At 33.8% G+C, this 27,455-nt stretch overlaps 1 protein-coding gene across 16 annotated transcripts in view; it reads right to left on the bottom strand.

Annotated features, from left to right (window-relative positions):
* ZBTB20 (zinc finger and BTB domain containing 20) overlaps positions 1-27,455 on the bottom strand; it is an 845,365-nt gene that overhangs the window by 656,644 nt on the left and 161,266 nt on the right. For all 16 annotated transcript variants that reach the window (XM_033211209.1, XM_033211197.1, XM_033211201.1 and 13 more), the window contains exon 2: positions 14,732-14,782. The gene's annotated coding sequence lies outside the window, so the exon portion shown is untranslated. The remainder of the gene's footprint in view (positions 1-14,731; positions 14,783-27,455) is intronic.

The raw sequence follows: 27,455 nt of genomic DNA, 5'->3' as shown, positions 1-27,455 counted from the left end.
GTTTCATAGCAAAAACTGTGCAAATAAATTTTGGGTAAACATGGAATTAGAAATACGTATTTTCACAAGCACAAAACTATGTTAGATATAGGAAGAAAATGTGAAGTGGAAATGATGAGAAAATGCTTTTATAAATTTTGACTGTGGAATTCAAAGTGTCAACTGTACATGTTTATATTTCACTATCCTTTTCAAATAGTAAAATATCAAACCACAGCATCATGGAATCCTAAAGAGCTGGGATGACTCCCTACGTACTACAGATTAAGAAACTGAGACACAGAGGATTAATAATTGCCCCAGGTTAAAGCATACAGACATCAAGAAGATTTTATAACATTTACAAATTTAAACAAAAAGTACCACATGAGCTCCCCTGTGGGGATGTGTTGAGTATTATATTTCACTAGTGATAAAGAATACAAAACTGTTCACATAAATATGGACTTTAAAACATGATCCCTAAACAAGAACCTTAAAAGAATTATAATACATTCCCTGAAAACATTTCAATGTGTTCTGGTTAGAAAGATATCCACAATTCTAGACATCGTCAGAAGTGCTCTGCATCAGTCTTAGGGAGATCCAACATTTAATAGCTGGATATCAGAAAAAAATGCCTGCAAAGGACATAGTGAGGAAATGACAAGGAGTATAGTAAGAAAATCAAGAAAGCATGATGCCATGAAAAATAAGGGAAGAAAGCATTGCAATAAGGAAGGAGTGGTCAGCAAGGTCAAATGCTCAATGAGGTCCCAGTGAGAGCTAATTTGGAGAAGTGATGGAGGTCTCTGAAGCAGACAAGGTGAATTGCTGAATGGATTGGTGAAGAAATGGAAATAGTGAGTAGAAACATTTCTTTGAAGAAATGTGAGTGTCCTTCTGCAGGTAAAAAAACAATATATACATGATAACTGTCAATCTCTGAAAGTGTGGGCCCAGTGGTTTTAAGAGGAGATTCAGTAGTACCCACCATCATACTTTTTTTTTTTAACCATAATTCCTAGTCAAATATGTCATAAGCCCAGGAAAAGGCTCTCAAAAGAACTTAGAACTATCCTCCTTTAGTACAAAAAATAAAAGGCATCTGGTTTGCAGTAGGGTTGTAGACCTTGCAAGACTTCTGCATTTTGGTTTAATCAGAGATTTTCCAGAAGTCTAAAAATAATTATTCATCTTTGAAAAAATAAGGGTACCATACAGCTAGCTAGCTCTGTAATCCAAGGAAAAATCAATTATCTTAAAAGATGCCTTATGAGGTCATTGTTTCACATGATAAAACAAGAACATTAGGAGGACAAGTCTCGGTTGGAAGTCTCAGATCACTCTAATTGTTCTAATTGATGAATCTTCTTCAAGGAAAAAAGTGGGCTCCATTTCTGTTTTTAAAAATCCAGAGTATCTGTAATAGTGCAACTAATGACAACCTTCCCGTTGTTCTTGCCTAAGAGGAAACCCTATAATAAGAGCTTCCCAAAATGTCAAATAATACTTGTCTCATAACAGGGTTTCTTTGTTCATTCACCATGTCTCTTTTGATATGCACAGATAATAAAAGTTCATGTAAAACTAAAGGTAGTATAGAGCAGAAGCCAACACTAATTCTGTATAAATATGTCTGATTAATAAGAATGCCATTGTTATGGTTATTTCGTAATGTCACGATTGTTACAAGAACAGAGGATAGAAGTAATCTTACTCTTACTGTTTTCGTTCATCCTCTGTCATCCAACCAGTTTGCAAATTTCTGTTCAATGGGAAAATGAAGGATAGATTTTTGTCCATTAATTACTTCTGCTGCATAAGTTAATCTCATAAATTGTGAAATGAGCATTAAATTCAGGGAAAAATTAGGGGTTTTATTTTAAAACTGAACTCCACATCCACTACAAAAATGAATACATGCTCCAGGCTTACTTTCTATGCTCCCTTTTCCACATGCACAATTGCTATATTCCTCTGGTGCTCATGAGCACATGAAAGATAATATTTGGCATGATAGCACTAAAATCTAGGTAAGAGCCTAGTATATTATACCTAAGCTGTGGTTTAATACAACAACCATACACAAGATTGTATATGGGATTTGGTCCCAAACATTAGAACCCAGCCCTGGTGAAGTAATAAGAAACCCCACCCAGATGTGAGTATCTGGTCCCTTATTGGAAAGGAAATAGAAAACAAGTAATAAGATAACAGTGTATACTCACTGGAGACGGACAGCCTGATAGATTTTGAAGAAAATTCTAAGGCTGGTAGATAAGTTTGTATTGTCATTATTTTGCTTTTCTCTTTAAATTCTTATCTCCTAGATCCTGGTGTTCCCCCTTGGGGCAGCAGTATAATATAAAAGTTTAACAGTCGATCTTAAATTTAGCTGACATTTTTATATCCTTCAAAACATACTTTTTAGATTCCACCCAAGAAGGATATTATTAAATAGTAGCAGGAGACCAGTTAGTGGGCCATTTTGACTGAACAAAAAACAGCACTGTGCCTTCTTTGTTGACAAGCCAAAAAACATTTATATAGTCATTATAATCAATTTCATAAATAAAAGGCTATTAATGACTGAGAAAAAAAGGGAAAAATTATATTTCTCCCAAGTCTCTTCATCCTCTCTTAAACTCCATATTAGTTTAAGAAAGTGGAGGAAGCTATGCACGAAAAAGAGTATACTTAGTTGAGCTGGAGTCTCTTGTGAAACAGGTTCTGTCAGTCAGAAGGCAAGGGTACATTTCTGTAATTATTTAAGCCTATTTTTTTGTAGTAATTAGCCAGAGCTCCATTTTGCTGGAGCTGGCATCACTCACAGCTCACTATTTTTTTTCAATTTAGACTTTTCGTTCCTTTTTATAAAATAAATTTACATATTTTCAGTCTCTCAATCCCTCCTATGTTTTATTTATGAATATAGCCCTTCTTGATGGTAACTCTAATGTGAAAGAGGTAGTAATTAATGTCCCAATCTGCTAGGTTAATCCCTTTCCACACTCTCTATAGAGAAGTTTAAGGTAAGTAACAGTTTACAGTCAATATTAGGTTTAATTATGCTTAATGAGAGTTGGTGTCTCTGTTTACTAACTGCATTTAGGTGTGTGGATCCTAGATGAATTTTCCCTTGGCCTCATTCTGATTTGTTAATAGTGCCACTGTGTACTGTATACTCAGTGCTTAAATCTATAAAGCTGCTTCTGGAGAACAAAGCAAGTAAGGCAACTGTTTCAGTAGAAACATTATTAAACAAGTGAGTGCAGTTTTACTGCAACCACATCTTTCTTTGGGAAGGGTGCTATTATTTTATAATGCTTTCCAAACAGATTCATGTAAAAGGCTAATTGCTGCCTAAATTCAAGATCCTAGGTTAAGTCTATACATATTAAAAAAATGTTTCAAACTAAGTACAATAATCAATGAGTATTTTAAAACTATGGAGTATTAAACACTTCTAAGACTTTCTGTATTAATCCTTCAATGTTTTCATTCCAAGTACTATAATTGAAAACTACTTTGACAAGTAGTTTTTTTTTGCCTTGAAAATGTCTTTTGTCTTAAAATTATATTTAATTTTGTTGCTGTGTATAAGACAAAACTTTTGTTTCCTTACTGAAACTATAGAAATAAGCATCAAACTCAAACACCCTGGCCTCAAGGAAATCAGATAGTAAGCCGAGGGAAATTTAGTACACAAATTTTTAAAGAACCCCTTTTTGCTATATTTTTGTTATGGATAAATTCTGTATACAACTGACAATGCAGTTTCTTTAAGTCCATTCATAGGCTAATCAATTTAGTAAACATTCATTCAGTACATACTTTGAGTTAAGCACAAAAATGAACATGACATACTCCCTTCTCTCAAGAAGTTTATCATCTAGAAAGGAGCCAGGCATGAGTTAAAAACTTTAATAGGCTGGGTGCAGTGGCTTACACCTGTAATCTCAGTACTTTGGGAGGCCAAGGTGGGTGGATCACCTGAGGTCAGGAGTTCAAAACCAGCCTAGTCAACATGGTGCAACCCCATCTCTACCAAAAATACAAAAATTAGCCAGGTGTGGTGGCACATGCCTGTAATTCCAGCTACTTGGGAACCTGAGGCAGAATTGCTTGAACCCAGGAGGCAGAAGTTGCAGGGAACCGAGATTAGGCCACTGCACTCCAGCCTGGGCAACAGAGTGCGACTCTGTCTCAAAAAGTAAACAAACAAACAAAACCCAAAAACACTATGCTACAATATGGTAAATCATATTCATGTATTAAGGAGACACAGAAAAGATCAGTTGATCTGTAGAGGATAAATAAGGCCTCTGCTGGTGAAATAGCAGTTTTTTCTGGGTCATGTGCAGACTATAGCAGGCTAAATGAACAATAAGAGCAAAGGCAGAAAGCATGGCAGCCACAGTGTATTTAAAAGACAGCAAACAGTGAAGTGTGTATGGAAAGAACTATGTGCCTGGGTGGAGGAGGTGGGGGTGATGGGAAGAGAGATGGGAGTTTAGAAGTTAGGAGTTCAAAGAGTGGACTGAGACCGAATTAAGAATTTTCAGTGTCATCTTGTGTTAGCTTTTATGTAATATGAGGGATAAACTGAATTCTTCTAAGCTTACTGATCTTTGAAAAACATTTTCAAATTTCAACCTCCCATAATGTAATTTGGAAGCCCTTGCATTTAGATCAAATAATTAGTTTGTGCCATGGGGCAAAAACTCCCAAAATGTGTCTATCTGAAAGATGGGATGATAATGTATTAATGGAAGCTAGTAGAAAGAGAAGCTGTTAGGTTTATACCCCAGGGAATCCTGAGAAATCTGCAAATAATAAAATGTACTTCGTGACATAAAAATCTGCTTATAATTAATTTCAGAAATTTTCTGCCTTTTGAAAATTCTCCCTTAGTTAATATATCATGACATTGTTTTTGCTTTTTAAATTTTAATTGACAAGTAAAAGTTGTATATATTTATGATATACGACATGCTATTTTAACGCATGCATTACTCCACATATTTTTGTAGTGAGAAGACTTAAGGTGTACTCTCATAGCAATTTTTAAGTATAGAGTATATTTTTATTTACATGATATACAATGTATTTCTTCAACTTATTCCTCCTAAGTGAAATTTTGTACCCCTTGACCAGCAGCTCCCTGGTCTTCCATCCCAGCCTCTGGTAATCACCATTCTACTCTCCATTTCTATGAGCTTGACTTTTTTAGATTCCACATATAAGTGAGATCATGCAGTATTTGTCTTTCTGTACCTGGCTTATTTCACTTAACGTCCTCCAGGTTTATCCATGTTGTCACAAACAACAGCATTTTCTCTTTTAAAGATTACTTACATTTCATCATGTTTATGTATATTATCCATTCCTCCATTGATGGTTACATGATAATATCCATTCTGACAGGTGTGAGGTGATACTCACTGTGGTTTTAATTTGCATTTCTCTGATGATTAGTGATGTTGAGCATTTTTTCATATACCCATTGCCCATTTGTATATCTTCTTTTGAGATATGTCTATTCAGGCCCTTTGCCTATTTTTCAATTGGATTATTTGTTTCCTTACTATTGAGTTGTTTGAGTTCCTTATATATTTTGGATATTAACCCCTTATCAGGTATCATACTCTTCCATTCCTTAGGTTGTGTCTTTACTCGGTTAATTGTTTGCTTTTACTTTTGCTTTTAAAAAATAAAAAAAAAAGAAGCAAACATTTCCTTAAAATCCATAATTTTAAAAGAAAAGTTTTAAATCCATAGTTTTAAAAGAAAAGAATGCCATCCAAACAACATAATCAGAAAAAGACTTTCTAAAGCTTAGATCCTGTTTTTGTACCATTTTAGAAATGTCTAAACACATGGCCTATGATAAATACTTGCCTCTTTTTGGAACACCAATTACTTCTTTGTAACAGTATACTGATTTCCTTTTAAGGTATAATCTCTTTCCCTTCCAGATAGTATTGGTGAGATGGTAACTCCAGGTTCAAAGATAAACATGGGGAAATTAGGTAGATAAAAATAGAGAACATGCAAAAAAAAAAAATAAAGAAGCACACGAGGTGAATGAAGAAAAATGTAGCAAATTTATCAGAAAGATTGAAATTGTTTAAAAAAGTTTCAATATTTTCTAAATATGGTGAACATTTCTCCAGTTTAAATAATCATCAGTTATTTAACATTTCTATGTGCTAGGCATTGAATTCATCAATTTATTAATAATATGTCCAATCCCAATTATAATCCCAATAGATAGATGTTATTTTTTCCATTTTCTTTTATTGGTGTGTAGGCTTAAACCCAGAGAACTAAAGTAATTTGCCCAACTTTCAGTAAATAGTTCAGCCAAGACTGAATCTCAAATCCAATGGAAAATAAAATGGTATTTCCAGTATAGGAAGTACAAAACATACAGGTTAAATAAACAAAAGTTCACATATACCTATCAATAAGGAATTCCAAAATTACATCAGTCTGTTAAAAACATCAGCCACTCAAAGCTCTAGAGTTAACTAAGGTAGTAACATAATTCTGAAATTAGAATGAAAATACTTACATAAAGTTAAATATTTTAAAAAATCTTTAAAAAGTACACTCAGATATACTGGAAAAATATTTTCATGGGAAACATTTTAGGATAATACTATCTAAGAAGTCAGGAAACAACAGGTGTTGGAGAGGATGTGGAGAAATAGGAACACTTTCACACTGTTGGTGGGATTGTAAACTAGTTCAACCATTATGGAAAACAGTATGGCGATTCCTCAAGGATCTAGAACTAGATGTACCATATGACCCAGCCATCCCACTACTGGGTATATACCCAAAGGATTATAAATTACTCTACTACAAAGACACATGCACACGTATGTTTATTGCGGCACTATTCACAATAGCAAAGACTTGGAATCAACCCAAATGTCCATCTGTGACAGACTGGATTAAGAAAATGTGGCACATATACACCATGGAATACTATGCAGCCATAAAAAAGGATGAGTTTGCGTCCTTTGTAGGGACATGGATGCAGCTGGAAACCATCATTCTTAGCAAACTATCACAAGAAGAGATAACCAAACACCGCATGTTCTCACTCATAGGTGGGAACTGAACAATGAGATCACTTGGACTCGGGAAGGGGAACATCACACACTGGGGCCTATCATGGGGAGGGGGGAGGAGGGAGGGATTGCATTGGGGAGTTATACATGATATAAACGTCATGCACATGTACCCTAGAACTTAAAGTATAATTAAAAAAAAAAAAAAAAAAAAAAAAAAAAAGAAAAGAGACACTTTCCTGAAGAGATCTTTGCTTTCAGTGCTGTTGCCTAAATTAACTTTCTGTTATGAAACACATCACGCTAGTTTTAACCTAGAGAATAATTTGAACAAAACCAAGTTAACCATTTCCAAAATACTTAAAATACAAAGAGGTGGTTGTGTACCTTTAAGATAATTATTCAGATGTTTATAAGCATTCATCTCTTCATAGTATTTTAGATTTAATTTTGTGAATTTAGCAACAGAGAACACAGTTTAACACAAAATGAGAAAACCTGTTCAGAAGTGAAGAAATCATCAAAATATTAATAGATTTTATTAAATAGCAGCAGAAAACGATATACTTGGTGTTATTTTCAGCTATATAAATATCTTATTTTTATCCAATAAAAAACATACTAAATTCCTCCATTTCAAATACTGATGATATCAGCAAAGTGTTCACACATCTGGATATCTTTCTGTGTTTACCTAAACTGACCTTTCTGGTATGTTACTGTACTCTCTATCTCAGTACCTTCAGTGTACATTTGCAAAAACTACTTGAACAGTTTACATTTTCCCACACCATGCTACTTCAAATGGTCTTCAAGACTTTCAAATTACTGTCAGACACTGGGCATTTTGTAGGCACATACTTTTGCATTCCTGCTCAAGGGGAAAAAAAGGGAAAAGCCTAGATTCAAATGGTCATAAAGTCTCTTTCACCCTGATAAATACATTTAGAAAGTTGATCTCAGCTGGGCACAGTGGTTCATGCCTGTAATCTCAGCACTTTGGGAGGCCGAAGCGGGCCGATCACCCAAGGTCAGGAGTTTAAGACCAGCCTGGCCAATATGGTGAAACTACATCTCTACTAAAAATACAAAAATTAGCCAGGCATGGTGGCGGGCACCTATAATCCCAGTTACTCAGGAGGCTGAGGCATGAGAATTGCTTGAACCCAGGAGGCCGAGGTTGCAGTGAGCCAAGATCACGCCACTGCACTCCAATCTTGGTGACAGAGTGAGACTCCGTCTCAAAAAGAAAAAAAAAAAAGTTGCTCACATTCTGATGTGCTAGAGTTGTATAAAATAAGTATGAGCTTATGGTAACTCACAAGATATTACATAAAAATCTTTATATGTGTGTATACCAATGTGCTATGCATAAACACATTTGAATATAGCATGCATATACATGCTATCTATTTAGTATATTTGAATGTATGTATTACAATAGATACATATGCATTTACATTTCCACATTTATTCTGAAAACTTACAGAGAAAATACTTAAACTGTTTTCAAAATACAAATTCTAAAAGAAATAAAATGTTCTTTAAAAACTGTAATTAATGGCTGTTATGTCAAACTGTGAACCAAAAGGTCAAACCTTATAATTTACAGTTTGAGAGGTCATAGCTCAAATTATAACTTTAAAAAACTGATTATTTGTAAGTAATTTGACAAATGCATCTAATATAAACTGAATGCATATAAAATATTTTTGAGAGTAAAAAGAATGTATGTCCAAGTGGACAGCTGATGGAGGAAATGGTCTTTTACTGAACAAGGCTGAAGTCCAGCATAATGACTTGGAATGCCTTTGAATGAGCATGCAGGCTGGAAGGCCAAACAGTACACACATCCAAAAGGGAGCATAATGAACAATCTGATCAGAAGACAAAAATACTCCACATACACTTCCAATGAGAAAAAAAAGAAACACTTCCATCACCTTCTCTTTTTTCATCATTACTATACCCCAATTCACGAATGAACTCTGGGCTATTGATAAATAATCATCAAAAGAAATTATTTTTATATTTTAAAAATACTAGAAATTTCTATAATATTTCAATCTGGGATTTTCAAATGTCTATGAAAATCTTCTATATCATATAAAGTAATCCAGGTTTACAAAACTGTTTACAACTTATCTTGCATGCAAATATTGCCACACCTAGCTTCACCTCAAAGCCACTTGCTCCTTAAAACATAATCTGAAATAGTTTGGCCTCTCCACAATTTTTAATCTACAAGTAATCCACTATTAAGAAGGCAGATCATTGAAGATAATTTTCTCCACTGTAGACTCAGTTCCCTAACCCAAGCTAGAACTGAGAAGATTAGCAAAATAAGTCATTTTTTAACACATCTATGTCTCTAATATTTATTTATGTGCTTATTGTACCTCCCTATTAGACTATAAGCTCCACAAGGATATAGACTAAGTCTCTTTTGTTCAAGTTATCTATAACATCTACAAAGTTTCTGGCACAGAGCTGACATTCCATAAATATTTGCTGGAAAATGGAAAGAAGGGATTGACAGAAGAAAGGAGGGAGGACTGAAGTTAGCTAGTCTCCTCTAGTATTATTTGTCCAATTGTGGAGAGAAAAATCCCTAAAAATGTACAATGTATTTAATCAATGTACCCATCCAACAATTCACTGATACATCTATCCTTGAAACCAAAAAAATTTAAAATGGCTTCCAAAAGTATACAATTATATAATAAAATAAATTAAAACAGATGAAAAATGAAAGGGATACAAAGTATAGTGGGGAACAGGACATTTCTATATGCATACCGGTAAAGTCAGCTAAATCACCGGAAAGAGAAGGAATTTGCTTTTTAATTTCTCCAATTTAACCTTATTATAACTACTATCATAATAGTGTTATAAACACTAAGTAAATATTTACTAGTTCCTTGTCTAACCATTACTATGGCAAATACTCTATAACCAGGTACCTTATATCACGAGCCAGGCAATCTGTTGGATGAGACAAATATTCAGTTACAAGAAAGTGTAATATGTATGTTATAACAGTAAAATTATAGATTTTTGTAGGAGAGAAAAGTAGCATTCTCTGAACCAGCAGAAATGTTTACATGGTAACTGCTGAACTATGATCCCAATACTTCATGTACCAAGAGATTTTTCTGATACATGTAAATATGTATAGTTCTTGATACACAGGGAAATATATGGTCTCAAATGTTACCAGTACAAATGAGACTTGCACATGTAAATCACAATATGATAAGAAAACACATTTGAAAAGCATTTTCTTGTAAGTGAAAGCTTAACTCTGATTCCACTTAGCCTGGTAAGTGTTTCTGTCATTCCGTTGGGCCAGCCCACACATACTGGGCTCTTGATAGGTCCTGGGCTCGACCATCTGGCCCTTTGTGTACTTAATTCTTTTTTAATACTGACGAGTGTATTAGTAACACTTCCTTGATCACTGGTAAATATACAGCCACCATACAACTAAGATTTTCCTTAATTCTGAAATTCACTAATTAGTTGTGGGTACGGGTTAGTATTACAAAGGTATGTTGAGTAGTACTACAATGAGTAATCTAATTCCCAAAAAGAAGTGTGTTAATTTACTTCCCACTTCATTAGAGGAATAAAAAACATCTTATCATCACTAAAGGATACAAAAAGAGACTTGGGTATTTTAGGGAATGGTAGACAGAGAGAAAGCATGAATGCAGCATTGAGGCAAGAAACACAAATCACCTATATATCTTGGACAACGTTCATGCTTTTTCTTAATACCTTCTGATTGCTTCATTTATTAGTGTGTTTCATGAAAACATTTTATTCAATTTAAAACAGGTTTCCAAAGAAAGCAAATAAGGTAAATGATTCCTATTTTCAAAACCTTACCATTCTACTGGTACTTAAGTTATGCATTAGCCAGCTCTGGAAGCTGCATTAATCTTTTCAAGCCAATAAGGTCTCAATCAATTACTTGAGATAGCAGAATAAAATACAGGCTTAAAAGAGATAATGCAGCCGGGTGTGGTGGCTCAAGCCTGTAATCCCAGTGCTTTGGGAGGCCAAGGCGGGCAGATCACAAGGTCAGGAGTTCGAGACCCTCCTGGCTAACACGGTGAAACCCTGTCTCTACTAAAAATACAAAAAACTAGCCGGGTGTGGTGGCAGGCACCTGTAGTCCCAGCTACTTGGGAGGCTGAGGCAGGAGAATGGCATGAACCCGGGAGGCGAAGCTTGCAGTGAGCCGAGATCATGCCACCTCACTCCAACCTGAGCAACAGAGCAAGCCTCCATCTCAAAAAAACAAAGATAATGCAATTTCCAAAGGTGCTACCAAGTCATTTAGAGAGAATATATGGTACAATTATGAGTATCAAAACTGGGAATTTATATATTTTAAGCCTTCCATAAAATATATTTACTTTTTTTCTTTTGTTGGATGAGAGATATTCTAATGCTGTTTATTTTTCCACAAGATTCAGATTATTCAAAGTGTATCAGCTGATTGTTATGTGTGTTAATTCAAGCATTGAGTTTAAATAATCTTAACTCCCTAAAACTAAAGATTCTGTGTAAGGTTGGGCCAGTTGCCCTCATTCTAGAATCAAACCATGTAAGACCAGACAAAGGTCTCTTAGAGATTTTGGGGGGTCCAGTCTTTCTCCTTTGTCCATAGACATGTTAGGGAAAGGACAATATTTTCTTATAGTACTTACCCCAAATAACTAAAATCTCAACTGAAAATGTATAAAAGTGGGGACCATAAAATAGGTGTTAATAATTCCTTAATCAAACCTTGTAACTAATGAAAAAACACTAGTTTATATGCAGAAGTAAGCTGATGAAAGGATGAACAGAATAAACAAGGAGGAAAAGACACATTGTTAAATATGTAATTTAGAAACTGTCAAAAAAAAGTGGGACATATCTTATTTAACTGGTGTATGAGAAGAATGCATGCTTTTACAGCCACATAAATGCAGGTACAGAAAGGAAATAGGAACTTTGTGTTAACAGTGGAACTTAAACTCCTCTGGGCAGTGATCAGCTAAGATGGAACAGAGACAGTTACAATGCAATGATTAACTAGTGGACAAAGCTATTATTCATGGCAGGTAGGTAAGCAATTGGAGCAGCAATGTTGGAGGCCTCTCCTCATCAAGCAGCTTTGCCAGTACAGACTGGATGCCTGGAACCAGGAAAGACACAAAAACAATAAAACCTAGAGCCAGCTAAGGGAGATTCAATGCAATCCATCTCCAAATTTTAAATATTACTGGAAATCTACACTGAAGAATGTTTTCCCTTGGGACTGGCATACATTGTAGTTATAGAATGTTGACCAACACTTACCTCTATTTATCTTACTATGCAAAGCAATATGCTTAAAATACCTACTTGGAAATTCTCATTATATTAGAGAAAAAGGAGATTCTAACATTAATTGGCAAAACTTTTTGTTGATAGGTATGACCATCAGGTCATTACATGAACAGATGGTTAAAGTGAGTCCATTTCATTGACAGTACATATTGTGGGTCTTTTTATTCTGAACAACCAAACAAAACAAACACACAAGAGGTCATTTTGCCCTCCCTCATTTGGTTGGCAGCTTTATCTGTAAAATATGAAAATAAAAAACTAACATGGACTACAATCCTGCATGTACCATTGGTACCTGCATAGCACCATTTCTGCATAAGATTTAATCAAATATTTTATTCATATTCAGAAATCCTGATATTTGTGAAGATGAAAAAACACATGAGATATTTTTAACTTTCAACTTCATGATCTCCAGTAAAAGTAGAAAAATAATCGTATTTCATATTATTTGTTTTTTTGAGCTAGCCAAAAAACTAATAGTATACAAGAAAAAAAGGAAGTTACCACTCTTTATTTGTCTTCAGGTATTTTAATGTAATCTCAGGAAAAAAATATATTGAACAAAAAAGGAAATTATCATGTTAAAATCTATTTCACTTTGAAAGGCTATATTCTCTCTCCCTCTCAGATAATTTTAAATATAAAAGCTGAAATGTTCATAACCAAATAAATCATCTAGCAGATATCCAATCACCAAATATTAATTTTGCACCATGAGGTTTCTCTAATCTCTCTCTCTCTCTCTAAGACACACACACACACACACATACACACACACACACATTCACACACACAGGTTGCTAACCTGATTCTTAGTATGGTAACTTAATCTCTATAACCACTCCAAAATATAGTTTACTTTGATTTTGTGAATAAAAATAAATAATCTTATGGGGCAAGGCAGGGATAAAAATTAGAAGTATATTTCTAACTATAAGAGCTAATAATAAAAAGAACAGCAGAAAATTACTGAAAATTATATTGCTAAAATGTATCTGTACATGTGGCTGTGAAAACTTAGGTGCAAAGAGAATTCTAGTTAACTACCTTCAGAAAGAGCTAATGAAACATGAGGTTTAAGAGTACATCTTTAGTACTTCTGTACCTTAAAATATTGCCGAGTATTAATTTTTCATCAAGTTGTCATTTTCTCTGACATTTGGTTTTATTAATCAAGGCATTTATCATTAATTTGTAGAAAATATCATAATTAAGCCAAATAAAATAAAATCCTTAAAAGGTTAAAATTAGAAAGCAGGTGAATTAGAACTTTGACATTACCCTATTGACATACAGGAGCTTTTTGGAAGTATGAGAATGAAGTTTTTTTCAGTGAGTTTGGTGCCTTGATCTTGGGGTTGGCTGGTTTTTAAAAAATGTTATAAAGATTTGATTTAAAGCTCTCTGACAGTTTTGACATTCAGGTGAAAGTACTGCTGCTGCATTTGGAACAATTTGCATATCCCACTGCTAAACGGAATGTTTGAGGTGTGCACTGGTGTAAAGAAATTAAAAACAAGCTATCACACATGCTTAAGTGTATGTATTCACAGAACTGATGGTTGGATCGCACTACCCCATCCCCCTCCAATGTAATCTGTGATTTACTCTTCTATAATAAATTACCCTACCATGTTAGTCTCTCTGGAAAATCTAACCATGCATGTAAGAAGCAAAGTAATTACAGCCCCCTCTTGTCTAAGAAGCCTCCTTCAATCCCTATGAGCTCTTAATACACAATGCAGCCACACGAGTCTATTGTAAACTTCTTGCCTGAAATTCTGGACTTCTGACTATCAGCAGCCACTAAACATCATCTAAACAGTTTCATTGTCCCCAACAAATACAATTTTATTTCTTATAGTTAGTTGTAAAGCTCTTCCTCAGGAGAAATTGTTACTGACATTTTGACTTTAAGTCATTTGTCTATTTAACGAAAGAACACAGTTTAAAATTTGAGTTCCAAATCAGTAAAAAAAAAAAAAAAAAAAAAAGAGGACAGAGGGATATAATACATAATGAAATAGAATGAAGAAGAGTTATAGCAACACTTAATTAGACTGAAATATTCAGAAAGAGTATAAAATTTCTACATCTTTTACTTACAATTTCATATTATTTTTAGGTATACATAGAAAAAGATATTTAATGTGCTTAAAGACAATAAAAGAAAAACAATAAAATTAAAGAAAATTTGAGGTAGCAAATCCAAGACCTTAAATATCATAAGACAATTAAAGAAGTTAAAGCCCATTCAGGAAAATATTATTGGACATTACCTTCAGCCTTCAGAGTCCCAAAGGCAATTCTTGACACTTCTTTTTATTTGTCTGTAAAAAAAAGAATACTTAAAATTAGAAATCTTCCAAGGAAAACATCTGCATTTCTATAATATCTTTATGACTCACGTAGCTGAATTTGTGTATGCCAACTAATATCTAGTTTTAAAAAGAAAACTGAAAGCTAACACATTCATATGTGTACAAGTATTCAGTAAAACATGGCCCAAATATACACTGCATATACATTTTTGAGAAGGGATAGCATGGTGTCTGCTATAGTATCGTAAGAATTTATCTTAACTCATAAGGATATTTGCATTTTTATTTTCATATTTTCTTTTAAGAAAAGCAAATCCCAAATTGCTTTTAACCTATTTACTTGCTCATTCTTATTAACAGAGAGTTTGCCAAGATCCATGATGTATAATGTACCGGTTATCACTGGTGAGTTTAAAAGTATGCAAAGATAAAACACAAGCCCTATTCTCAAGATAGTAGGTAAGGTTAGAGACATTTGCATAAACACAGATAACCCAAAGAAAACAAAAAGAAAATGGGTGGAAAGAAATAAAGATGCAAAGGGTAACAGGTTCAGTACAGTTTAGTACCCAAGGCATTGACATTAAAACATGGCTTAATATTTCCTGTCTTAGCAGAAAGGCTAATAGTAGGGTCCTACTCATATTTAGATGCAAGGATGCTAAACAAATGGATGGGTTGCTTTTAAATTTCTTTAGTATAGAATTGAAGCTGGACAGGGAACAGGCAGGTTGAGGTTATTTTAAAGCCAATTTGGTGACTTTGACTATCGAAAGACTAAAAACAGCTCCCCTATTAAAAACTGAATTTGATGTTGTGTTCCCATTAGAAAATGATCTCTCTAAATTTGCTATGACATCTCAATGATGACCTTGATGCCATATTTACTAATAATCTCCACAGAGATTTGGCGATTCAAAGTTTCAAAAGCAGTTGTAATAATGGAAATGCAATACATAAACATATGCTGATTCTATAATCTAGTACATCTACAGTAAAATGTCCATTAGAATTTTTAAAATCTGAGGATTTTAATTGACTATATCATTAATATGCATGCACAATATTTTTGCAAACAACAAACCACACTAGTAAACCAAAACACACCTAAGGTTTGGCTGCACTAATAGACAAATACGTTCCAGAAAAGGAATCTGACAGTCTCGTTATATTTGGGGTACATCAGCATTATTACAGTTATTCTGCATCTGCAAACTAGGAGAGATGCTAAAAGTTAGTAACTGCTAGGAGGAGTGAGACCAGAAGAATTAATGATGAAGACATATGATGATTAGGAACAGAAAAGAAAAAATGTTCTGATCATAGAGATAAGGTGGAGGACACCTTTGAGAAAATTAATTTGGCCACTACATGATATATTACCAAAGTTATTTTTGTTAATTGATTATCTGTCTCTTCCTCTAGAATGCAAGTAATATAAGGGCAGGCACTTTGTCTTTTTCACTGTAACATCATTTTCTTGAATAGTGCCTGCCATATACTAGGAAATCAATGAGTATGTATTCAATGAGTGAATGAACAGCCTAACCAATAAAACAGGCACTAACTCTGTATCTATTTACAGATGAAAAAATCAGGCTTAAAGAAATTACATCACATATACCAAATTAAACTACAAACTCCTACAATGCATTGTTTATTCCTTCACTCAATATTCATTCTAGCAATAGGAGAAACAGGCAATAAGCAAATAAATTGTTAGATTTATAATGTCATATAATTAGTACTATGAATTCAGATAAAACAAGATAATGGCACTGAGAATTACATGACCTGATATTTTAGTTAGATTTGGACAGGGAAGCTTCTCAAAGGAGGTAAGAATACAAGTAATCTGAATCAAATAAAGAAAACAGTCAAAACAAAAAAATCTGAAGGACTGGCCAGGTGCTGTGGCTCATGCCTGTAATCCGAGCACTTCGGGAGGCCAAGGCGGGTGGATCACCCGAGGTCAGGAGTTCGAGACCAGCCTGCTCAGCATGGCAAAACCACATCTCTACTAAAATACAAAAAATTAGCCAGGCGTGGTGGCGGGTGCCTGTAATCCCAGCTAGTCGGGAGGCTGAGGCAGGAGAATCGCTTGATTCCCAAGAGGTGGAGGTTGCAATGAGCCAAGATTGCACCACTGCACCTCAGCCTGGGTGACAAGAGCAAAACTCCATCTCAAAAAAAAAAAAAAAAAAAAAAATGAAGGACCATCTGAATTGTTTTAGGATTAAATAACACGTATTTCCTTGCCTAGTATAATAGCCAGCATATACCAAACAGAGCACTCAATATTTTTTATTATATTGCTAGTATTTTTATAAATTGTGAATTTCCCCACTAGATTACTTTGTCAAAGGCATTTACTGTTATTTCCCTTAAAGTTCCTTAAATAGTGCCTAGCAAGAGCTCAATAAACATTTAGAGAACAAAAATAGAAAGATACAATTTTCAGTTCATTAATTAGAAAATAAACAGACTACACGAATATGAAAAAGTCACCATCTTTCATATGCCTGAGTCAATCTAACTCTGTTAAATCATTTTCACAAAATATTTAATCTTTCCTAAATTAAAACAAAAAAAACGGGGGGAAATGTATAAAATGGCTAAGCCCAAGAAGTCATAGATAACAAAAGAGTAAGAAAGAATCAGAAGAAAATTAAGTTATTAACATGAGGTCACTCTCTTTACTATTTCCATGCTGTCTGACTCCATGAGATTAACACATTTTTCCAGTGCAGGGACATTGCCACACAGATATCTGATTCATTTATGTATTCCTAATGCAGGCACAAGCCTTGTTATATAACAAACATTCAAAAAAATCTTCGTTGTACTGAAATGAACTAAAATGATTTTTAGTAGTTTTGATGCTTTAAAGCCAGCTCAAAACAATAACAACAAACCAGGGGACTGAAAAACTTAAAAAACAAATTTATACAGAGAAAACATCAAGCATTAGCTTTGAGTCCTGTAGCAAAGGAGCAGAGAACAAGGTAGGTTCTTTCCAAAGAGTGAAATATAAGTGACAGTGTGATATTGGCATTGGAAGAAACAGATCAGTAGAAGATGACAGGGGTACTCAGGTATGAGGTAAATATTACAAGTAACATTTCCATGAACAATGTTAAGATAGCTGACTGATTACATGTGGAAAAATAAATTCTGTTCTCTAATTCTTATCAGCACTAAAATATAAATCAGGTCAATAAAACTCAATATAATATATAAAACAATCAAGGACCTCTAAGAAAATACATATGGATAATTTCCTGAACTCCAACATGGGAAGGACTTTTTAAGTACATACACAGAGGTATATAATATACGCATAAAGATTTATGATTTTTACTACTTAAAATTAAAAATTTTAGCCTGGGCAACATGGTGAAACTCTATCTCCACAAAAAGTACAAAAATTAGTTGGGCATTGTGGTGCACAACTGTAGTCCCAGCTACTCAGGAGGCTGAGATGGGAGGATCACCTGAGCCTGGAGAGGTCAAGGCTACAGTGAGCCATGATCCTGCCACTGTACTCTGGTTTGGGCAAGAGAACAAGACCCAGTCTCAAAAAAAAAAAAAAAAAAAAAAAATGTGTAAGGCAAAAAATATCTTCAACAAAATTCAAAATTAAGAGGCCAACAAAAAATAAATATTTTTAAAGTGTATAATGTTCATTGGGCTAAGAGTCTTTATAAATAAATAAACATATTATTCTACCTTTTTTTTTTTTTTTTTTTTGAGACGGAGTCTTGCTCTGTCACCCGGGCTGGAGTGCAGTGGCCGGATCTCAGCTCACTGCAAGCTCCGCCTCCCGGGTTCACGCCATTCTCCTGCCTCAGCCTCCCGAGTAGCTGGGACTACAGGCGCCCGCCACCTCGCCCGGCTAGTTTTTTGTATTTTTAGTAGAGACGGGGTTTCACCGTGTTAGCCAGGATGGTCTCGATCTCCTGACCTCGTGATCCGCCCGTCTCGGCCTCCCAAAGTGCTGGGATTACAGGCTTGAGCCACCACGTCTGGCCTTATTCTACTTTTTAAAATGAGCAAAATACATGAATAGGCAATTCACAATAGAATTGTGGATTCTCTTCTAAACTATGGAATGCATTTATAAATATATTTTAACATATATAAAATATATTTTAAACTATATATAAAATAGTAATACTTATTACTATTAATACTGAATAATACTATTAATTCTAAATAATACCTATAAGTAATAAGGTGAAATAAGAAGCTAAAATACATATGTGATAATATTAATCTGCAATAGCAATGAAAGAAATGCAAATTAAAAACTAAAATATTCCAGCATAGTGAACTGGTTAGATAAATTATATGTAATCGGATATTAAGTGTTCATTAGGCAAGTGAAAAATATATAATACATCATTAAGCTTAGAAAACAGGTTATAAAATGGTAATAATGATAACATACCAATATTTAATAATTTTTCTCTATATAATATAAATACAGACTATACACAACTTTTGGTCATACGCATATACAAGTATAGATCTGTATGTACCAGGTGTGTGTGTGTTTGTGTGTGTGTGTTTGTATGTGTATTAGAAAAAGCATGTATGTGACTGTAAAAAACTTAAACTACATTATTCTTTGAATTTATCTTAAGATTATGACAGATTTTTTCTTCTTAAAATTTATTTCCAAATTTTCTATAATAAAAACAAATTATTTTTATAAACATTAAAAGCACTAAAAGAAGGCACCTAGTTTATGTTTCAGGAAAGAAGAATTTAATGTTATATTATTAGAATTCTTGAATGTTAAGAAAGACATTTGAAAATGTCTGTCATTTTTGGTGAAACGTTTTTAACTGCATAGATTTTTTAAAAGAAAAAAATGTAAGGAAGGAAAGGAGAAAGGGCAGGTGTTGTGAGGAAGGGAAGAAAGAGAACAACAAAGAAAGAAAAATAAGATTTATAAAGATAACAGCAACAACCCATAATGGTATCTATTAGGTTCCTAGCAACCAAATTTTAACTGGTAATATCTCTAATTAAATTTTCAAAGAAAAGCCAGACTGGAACGTAGAAAACTTAAGTTGGAGGTTACATTTATACTGTAAACATACTTTTACAAGAGAAAATAGATAAAATGTTCATTGATTTCAATGATAGGACTACTGTATAAAGAGAGGCAAAATATGCCATGAGAACATCAGATGCTCCAAATCAGTTTTGGAAGTAGGAGTAGTATAAATTTCAATTAAGTAAAAGTTTAAAGTAAGCAAATTTTAAGTAGCTATAAAATCATGTTCATTCCCATATAAGTAATGCTTTTCAATCCATAGTCCTTAACATGTCATTCAAAACATATGACCCTACAATATATGAACTATGACTTCTGGTTAGTTGTTTCAATGGACATTATTTTGTATAAGGCCTTCCCAATGAGTACAAAATGAATAGAAACTGTTAAAGACCATTCTCTATCAATAATTATAGCAAACAAGTCTTCATTAAATAGAAATTTAAACATGAGGTTTAGTTGTATTTTATTTTAAAAGGCAAATGAAAGCCAATTGATGATCCTGAAAGATCATAAAGAACCTGTACAGTTCCATTGTCAAGAAGACAAGATACATTCTTCAAAGACTGGAAAAGCCTTAATTTCAGTTCATCCGTAATCATGCATCCTAAGGTGGAGGTATTCATTTTGGATTTGGATATCTTATTAGAGTTTTTAGAACACCAGGGAAATCTGGTAAGTTCTATGGTATATTCTCAAAGAACCCTTCATAAGATTGGTCTGGCTAAACCCCATACTAAAACCATCTGAAATAAAGTCAAATTCCATGGAGCTGGAGCGCGAGAGCAACAACAAAAGACCATTCACTGACTCAGTTATACTTGCTCTTAGGTATTTCAGGTTCCCTTCTAAATAGAGGGAAAAAGTACAGAAAGATAAGGTACTAAATACTGTTTTTAACTCTAAAATACAATCAATTTTTTTCTTTACTTTCTATTTAAAAGTAACCCAAGCCTTTCCTTTTATTATGTGAAGCTTCACTCTGTTTATTTTTATTTCCCAAGAGCAGAATGCCTTAAATAAATTCTAAAAACCAACACACCAACAAATAAATAAATTAAAACTCAATGACTATAAAAAGTACACAATCTAACCTGCTTAATTATTAACAGGTAAATAGAATGCACTTCTAAATTATTTACTTAATCCCCTTCAACTAAAAACTTTAAAGTTTTTGGGCTTGAAATGTATATCCTTTCTAAGGATCCATAAAACAATTATTTAAAAATCTTCTATTAAGCCATTTTAGTAAAAGCAATTTTAAAATACCAAAGTAAATATGCACTTAAACATTTACATAAGTTCATAAAAAACAGAAGACTTTTTAAAAATTTCACAGGTCAGTAAAATTATTTTTCTTCCAGCTTTCCCTAGTCTTCTGTCAAATATTTTACTCCACCATGAGCAGACATATTCAGTACTAAATTATATTAGATTGATATGGTAATAGTTTTGAAGTAAGCATTTATAGAATACTCTTATTCCTGAGCATACCATAAGACATGTATAATTATGAAACTATAAAAATATTAATAATTTTGAAACTTCAAGATAAAAAGAATGAAAAAATTCAAAATCATCATTTTCTAGATAAGACTGGACTATTTTCACCAGCATAGCTAATCACTGAAGAATGATTGCTGCTTGATGCAAGTAATCATTGATATCTGAAATATTGGTTAGTTAAATGTTCTGGTTAGCTAAGGGTTCACCGGGGGTAAAGTGCTTTTGTTTTTAGGTAGTTTTAACAAAACATTTAAGATGTTCTAGTAGATTTCTCTGCCTTAGTAATAGGGAATTATAATTTTATCTTTCACTTCAAATGAAAAAATTACGTTGCCTTAGAGGATGGTTCTTGAACTTTTGGGAAGTCAGAAGGGGCTCTGGGATGATGATTAAAAAAAAACAAGAATCTTTTTTCTCTATAAAAGTGCATATGATCACAAAATTTTGTATAAAATTTCCAGGGGTCCAGAGACCCACATAAAAACCCCTTGCCTTCTAATTTTACAGAATTCTAAGTACTTAAACATATGAGATTGCACCCATACAGTAACACCCAGGACAAAAGGAGAATGTTTGAAGTTCCTTCTGAAGACATGCCTAACAATGAGCTATTCTGTTATGATTTGTATCCTTTCTTCTAAAAGGGGTATGTGAAAACAATTCTGGATAATTCAGTCTTGGTTAAAGGTTAAATATGTTTCCTTTAAGGACAATTGCATTACAAGGTATTTGATCTTTGAAACAAAATAGTGCTGCTTTAAAATCATTCCACATTTTAGAAGTGACAAAAATTTTCTTCCTATATTTTTGTAAAAATAGAAGGCAGAGTCGAAGAGAAAGCTATTTAATTTTCATCTTTACTTCTAAAGATTAACAGATAATAGCAAATATATGAGCAGTCCCCATATTCAGGTTCTGTTCAAAGCGCTTTTATTTGTATTTACTTATTTAAACCTCACAAAAACTCTAGGAGGTAGGTAATATCATTATATCCACTTTATCGATGTGTAAACTAAGGAACAGAGGGAGTAAGTAATTTGCCAAAGGACACATTTTTACTGAGTGGCAGAACCAGGATTTATGCCCCCGTCAATCTGGCTGCAGAGTTTTGATTGCTACAGACCATGTTCCACTCCTACAGACCATGTTCCATTTCCAGCTTCAATCTTTCATGAGTTCTTCAATCTTTCATTAGTTAATAGTTTTTCTTGTGTGTTATTATATTTAACACAAGTCTACCTCTTCACTACCATGCAAGGAACTTTCATAATGGTTTTCCCAGAAAAACTCATTTGGTGAATTGTTCATAAGATGCTGACAAAACTGGCCCCACCTCTGTGCAGCTGGCAGTTTTATACCATAGTAAATTTCCCAGAGTCAATGCCCAAAATTGAAAAAATAAGATCCCACCAGTTCAATAAATGTGGAATTATACAATGAAAGCTGACCTCTCATTTCCTTTTTGGAAACAGTTTTCATGGGATAAATACGTGAATGATTATATATTCTAAAGGCAACCAAGACAACAGTATAAATGGGCAATATTATCATAATAACTTCTCAAAGGTAGGATTGTCTGCTATTCCTAATTCGTCTGATGAGAGGTACACCAGTCGATACAATTTTTACTTTCTAGTCCTAAATTATTTCTATGAAATAGCCTGTCAAAGTAAAATGCATACTTAGTGAGGGCCAGCAAGTGGCCAACATTGCAGTATGAATATTTTCTTGAAATATCCTCTTGGCAGATTGTTACCAAAGACAGCAACCAATTTGTAATGCAGGATTTGCTTTTAGTGTACCAATCTTTATACATTGAGTAATTCCATGAAGAGCAAAGGCTTTAGATATAAATTCATTCAATTTAATTTTTATTGAGTTACTCCCTAAAAATAAATGCAAACAGGCAGGTACCAGTGAGACACAAGTATAAAAGGGCGAAATAAAGCAGAATGTTCAAAGTCCTAAAATATGGTTAAAGAGCAGGTATACAGAAAAGAAGATACAATTCAAGGCAAGTGGAAATACAAAGACAAGATAACATAAGAAGCTTGATAATTAAGGCAGTTGTTTTTTTTTTAACATTAGACCTATAAACTTTTATGAAGAAACTCATTTCAATGCAGCCAAGGTAGGCTGGGAATGAGAACCTGGTTAATATAAAAGTATGCCTGGAATAAAATATCATCCTTTGCCTCTGTCTATCTCTATAGCATCCTATACACCACAATAGAACAAATACTTGAAAATCATCTAGTTATTTCCTATAATAGTTCCTAATCATTTACAGTATCAAGTCTTATATACTTGGTTTTCAAATTCCTCCATAACCTGGTTCCATTATATAACCTCACTTCCAAATAATGCAGAAACTATACTGTCTCACCCAATGAGATAAGATTTTAAATAAATATACATTGTTTCAGCAAACAATTATTGGGTCTACAATGTGTCACGCAATGTTCATGTAGCTGAAATATTTTCACATATATATCAGGCTTTTCCTATGCCCTCAACGTGTCCTTCATGATGTCCTTCCTATATAGTTCAGCATGAGGTACTCGTCTCTACTCTGTCAATTTCTGTTAAATTCATAGTGAACCCAAATTAATTTTAACTCGAGAAATGCCAGTTAGAGAAATTAAAGTATGATATATAATTGCACTGAGGAACCAGAAATAGAACCTGAGCAGCATTGTTTCTCAAGGCCGTTCTTGTCTTCATATTTCATGGTCAAAGGTCAACGTTGAAAAAGCTGATGAAAGCTAATAGTAAAACTCACAAGTCTGTTACCCAAGCAAAGCACCTGATCAGTATCTGATCCAAGCAAGTCAAAAAGGGAAAGAAGTTTGTGTATAACTTTTGGCTTCAGACTGATATGAAAGGCTTCATCCTTTCGATTAAAGCATAGACTTTTACCTATCTGTGATATAAAATATATTAGCAGCTATAGACTAGGAATTTTTACATTTAAGCCAAAATACAGCCAACAGACTTTAAATTTTAAGTATTTTGTTAAACTAAATTAACTGAATTTTCAATTATAGATTTTAAATGCTTACAAATTTTCCACACTTTTGTTATAGACCTCTTGTTATTTTCTAGTTTCAAAAATGTCTCTTTGCATAAACTCACAGTTTTCAGGTTTTTCACAATTGCTTCAATAAGCATTACAGTAATACTTTTAAAAACGAAACTATTTCCTTTGCTATATTACTGCCCACTTGACTTTCTTATCCAAAGCCAGTTTTGCTCTCTGAATTTACTTTTTTCTTTTTTCTCCCCAAAGGTGTATTGATATGGTACATACTCCTTCCATTTCCTGGTGCAATTCGAACATGCCATCCTCCCAATCATAATCCAGTCCATCTACCAACAACCTATTTTTCTTCTGTGAGGCTGGCATTGATGATGGAGATCATGGGGTTTAGGATGTCTCTTTTCAGTCATTCAGCCTGGCCCATTCACAGTCCTAATCTTTTTCTTGTTAAAAATCAATTATATATTTTTAAAAGCTTTGTCCTTTTCTCAAATCCTCCCTCCAGCAACAGGAGGCAGCTTTCTTTAAATGTCCCTGCTCAGTTACCATTTTCTGTGAACAAGTCTCTGCTCCATCAGGATGCACAAGAACTACCCAGACCCATGTACTGACATTCCAAATAAGCTTCTTTTTGGTCTTAGAGCCAAAGAACCAAGTACTAATTCCCAGTTTCTCCCAAACTTTCACTATCTCAGTGTATTCTCTCTTCTCACTCTTATTCCTATCAAGACACCTATGAATGGCCTTCTCTTTCATTGAACAATGGTTGATTCAAATACAATCAATTCAATAACTCTCATTTTAGATATGAAACATACATTTATGTTTAGAAAATACGAATCAATTGAGTACCTTAGAAAACAAACAAGGAGCTAATTTTATGTCCTGTTCCCAAGCGCACTCTCACACAGACACAAAAACACACACTCATACTTCCCTACACCCAAACTGTTTTCCTAAAATCCAGCCACACTACCTTTTTAGTCTTCCTTCATCAGGCCACACTTGTTTGGGGCTTTTGAACATGCTCTTCTACAAGGCTCTTCTCCCAGATCATTTCATGATGGCTTCCCCTTCTCATCATTCAGTCCTCAACTCAAATGGCACCTTGTTACAGTTCATCCCACCCTATCTGACCCAAGTCACCTTGATCCCACTACCCAGATTTCTTTTCTTCACAGGATATCACTATCTGCACTATTTGACTTATTTATAAGCTGATTCATTGTCCATTTTCCTACATTAGGGAGGCTATCTGTCTTATTCTCTGCCAAATCACTTGCCCCTAGGTGTCATGCCTGGCAGATAGTAAGCATTGAGAGATCTGAATAATGAATAAATGAATTTACAAAAATCATTAGCCATAAATATTTTTCAAGTGCTTACAATGTGCAAGGTAATTTTTTTTTTCAGTTGAATCTTAGGCTGAAAAATGCTCTGTCCCTCAGCATTAATGGGGCACGGTAAGTCCATTTGAGAGATGGGTCCAAGATCGAGTGGATGATACTTATTTGGAAAAAGTTCTAAACAAAATATATTGCTACCCCATTAGACCTAAAATGTCTTAATACATAAGATTAACAACATTGTCCTTCTCAGCTATTGTTTCCTTCACACTTCCCCATTAAACTTTTGATATGTCATTATGTCCTTTTATGATGTCAAGAACAATTGAAGGGAACTGAATGAAAGTAGTTACCATGACACATATCCAATTTGGGACCTTTACTGCCAAAATAGATGGGTCATTCCTGACGAAACATGGGAATATTCAGGGTGAGACAAAACCCTGAATCTTTACATGTTCACTCCCTCCCACATTCATGCAATGTACAAATATTCAGACTATACCTAGCCTTGACAACAATTCTAATGTCTCTACAGGTGAAAACATTCATTTATTTAAAAGAGGACCTTTATCTATAAAGTGCCAAATAATAAATATTTTAGCCTTTGCAGGTCATACAGTTTCTGTCTCAACTACTCAACTCTGCTACTATAGTCTAAAAGCAGTCATAGGCAATAAATACATAAACAAATGACCATGGCTGTACTCCAATAAAACTTTGTTTACAGAAGGGGTTGGGATGCATTTGGCAAACCCTGATCTAACCCATCAGTGAAGCCTCCAAAATTTATATATGCGGAGATTTAGCAAGAAAATTTGATCAGAAAGTGTGTTGGGAGGACTTGTGTCAGAATCTACTTTTCCGTAATACACATTTTGCTTTCATATGAAATATATGTGTATGGGGTGGATTGGAAAAGATTACAGGAAACCTGAACCCCTCAGGTCACTCTTGTCACTGCCACCTAATCCTGCAATCCATTTGAGGGTGTTCTTGGCATTACATTTTGGCCTTCTACAGATTCATCAGCTTTCTCTGCATACTTTATCCATCAGATTATTTATATCGTAATTTTACAATTATTTTTGAAAAGCTACAACAAACACTTGGTTGAAGTTCAAAATATACATTCCCTTTAACCATGCTAATTCTGCATTCTATTTTAAACATTATTAATTTTGTCAGGCATGATTTGTTTATAATAAACTCATCTTTTTCATCACTCATGATTCCTTTGTCTTCAAGATGTTTACCGATTTCTCTTACAGTGTTTTATGAGAATGTTGTCAGATACCCTGCAGGCCATTTAACATTACATTTACATCTACTGTAACAATTCTTTCTCCCTCACAATCTTTTAGGTTTTCTAAATTTCCCAATTGGAATATATCTTTATCCAAAGTATAATAAACACATTTTTACCTGTTTGTGGTTGACAGCTATTTTCAAAAGGTATTTTAAACACATTATATGTTTTTTAAAATTGTGTTTTAACACTAAAACAGCCACACAATTAAACTAAAATTTAGTAAAGATTCTAAATGATAACACATTGATTTACACAGTCACAAGATACATTACATATTAATTAGTAATGTTATCATTTTCTACTCTCTATCTTATAGTTTCTGTAATAAATTCTACTGCCAATCAGCTTTCATTAAGATATCAGCCCCTCTAATCATGATAACCAATAAATTGTACTCTATGATTCTGACATCC

This window comes from Trachypithecus francoisi, unplaced genomic scaffold, assembly GCF_009764315.1.
Source record: "Trachypithecus francoisi isolate TF-2019V2 unplaced genomic scaffold, Tfra_2.0 Lachesis_group0, whole genome shotgun sequence".
NCBI lineage: Eukaryota > Metazoa > Chordata > Mammalia > Primates > Cercopithecidae > Trachypithecus > Trachypithecus francoisi.
This window is presented reverse-complemented; position numbering and strand designations above follow the sequence as displayed.